Consider the following 2,116-nt stretch of genomic DNA (forward strand, 5'->3'; position numbering starts at 1 on the left):
ATTGGTGCTAGTTGCGGACTTGGGGTATAGACACCATTTTACACACGTGGTATCACGTTGAGGTAGGCGTGGCTTGAATGTCGACCAATGGAACTTATCAAGATGTAGATTGCTCGTGTTTGAATTTCTTACCACTCAACACTGATGAGTGACCAGGACCAGAAAAAAGTAAATTTATGAAGTTGCTTTATTAATACTAGCACGATACCTTTCCTGATGCATGTACAGTTGTATATACATGTACTTTAACCCTCCAACTATTAAAAGGGAAATTGGGTCTGGCTATTCAAGACTACATTTACTTATGTTTTGTAGAAGTTTTAGCTGATTTTGATCAAATTAGATTTTTTATGAAATTTTAAAGTTGCTCAATAATGGGGTCAAAGTCTCTGCAGGGTCACATCGTGCCAAATAATAATGAAATTGAGGAAAATTTATATTTTTATAATTTTCTGGTACATAATGTACGGGTACATGTTTTTATGATGTGTGGAAAGCTTGAGCTGATTCTGATCAAAATTGGATTTTTATAAATTTTTACGACTTGGCTGTTTGATTTTACTTACATGTGATGTTTGTATGTATGTCACAGTTACATTTCTTCTGTACACGTTGTATTGGAGAATTTTTATTTTCGGAATTTTATGGTTCACATAAGTTACAATTAAGTAATGTGATTTTATTATTTATTTATTTATTATTCTTCATAGGTTGAGTAGATGGACTAGTCTTGCCCCCGCCCCTTCACTACCTGTGGAGGAAGGAAGACTGTGTCTTACAGCTACTCTGTAAGTGATAGTAATAGTAAATATTGGAGGTAATATTTCTGGAAGAAATGGTAGTAAATTTAAGAATTGAAGTCGGAATCAGCTTAAAGTTTCTACATAGCACAAGTACATCAATCTGTATCAGAAAATGTAATAAAAATTAGGGTGATTTTGGAGCCATTTTTGAATAAAATAATTAGCCTTTCTTTAATTGCAAAAAAATTTGTCAGAATTGCCTGAAACTTTCTACACTGCATAAAGAGATTAATATTGTATCAGAAAATGTAGTAATATTTCGGGTGATTTTGCTACCATTGTTTAGAACAAGCCATGGACTATATAGCCTTGTGTATTTTTGAAAAATTGCTGTTTCTGAAAATGGCTGTTGCTTGAAAGAAATTTTCAGGATCAGTTCAAACTTGCTACATAGCCTTAGTACATCAATCTGTATCAGAAAATGTAAAAATAATTATAGGTGATTTGGCTGATTTCAGGGTCATACTTTGGAAAAAACCATAGACTATAGCTTTGGGTATTATTCGAAAATTAGCTGTTTTTAAAATAGCTCATAACTCAAAAAATAATATTTCTCAGAAAAGTATAGTTTGAGAGAGAGAGGAATCACTGTTAGTGTATAATCATCATAAAGAAATTAATAAAAATTCTTGTTATTGTTTTCAAGGAGTTGGATTATTGTTAATTTTCATAATTATTTTAAAATTATTTATATTTTGTGAATGTCTACAATGCCACACTCCCTACTATAAAGTAATCCCAAAACATATTGTAGAGTAACTCCCAAGAAATATAGGGAGGCAAGTGAATGTACATGTACCTGTTTCTCCTTCTTTGCTTTCTCTCTCTCTTGTACTGTACATGTTCACTTCTCTCCTTTCTAGCACTTTATTAACATCATCCCTCTCTCTTTCTCTTTCCCTCCCTCTCCCTCTCTCTCAGGGTTATTGGTTTGGCATTGTTACATTCAGAAATGATGTCTCTTCCTTTCTGTAGACACATTTACAAGTATTTACTTAACAAGAAGGTACACCATTGATGAGTGTATGTGTGTGTGTGTCTAATGTAATATTCACAATATTCATGTGCTTATAGTAATTAATTTCATTATGTACATGTATATTTCTACAATTTTGCTACTGAGTCAATCTGTGCATGACAGCATGTGGTGATCATGTGCTCACTGTCTGATATGTAAGGATGATACACATTAACACTTTGTGGGTCCTATTTATTATTAGCCACACTGTAGTGTATCTGATTAAACTTGATCCTAGCCACCCATTAGCAGTAGTGGCTAGCATTATTCAATTCAAATCCAAAGTTAACTTTAT

The 2,116-nt window shown here is 32.8% G+C and overlaps 1 long non-coding RNA gene across 1 annotated transcript; it reads left to right on the plus strand.

Moving 5' to 3' along the window:
* LOC109588572 (uncharacterized) lies at window positions 1-1,809 on the plus strand. Its single transcript, XR_002188248.1, has 3 exons — window positions 1-168; window positions 711-788; window positions 1,725-1,809. It is a non-coding gene; the product is annotated as an uncharacterized LOC109588572 (long non-coding RNA).
* The last annotated feature ends 307 nt before the right edge of the window (window positions 1,810-2,116 follow it).

Source organism: Amphimedon queenslandica, unplaced genomic scaffold (assembly GCF_000090795.2).
Source record: "Amphimedon queenslandica unplaced genomic scaffold, v1.1 AMPQUscaffold_12007, whole genome shotgun sequence".
Lineage (NCBI taxonomy): Eukaryota > Metazoa > Porifera > Demospongiae > Haplosclerida > Niphatidae > Amphimedon > Amphimedon queenslandica.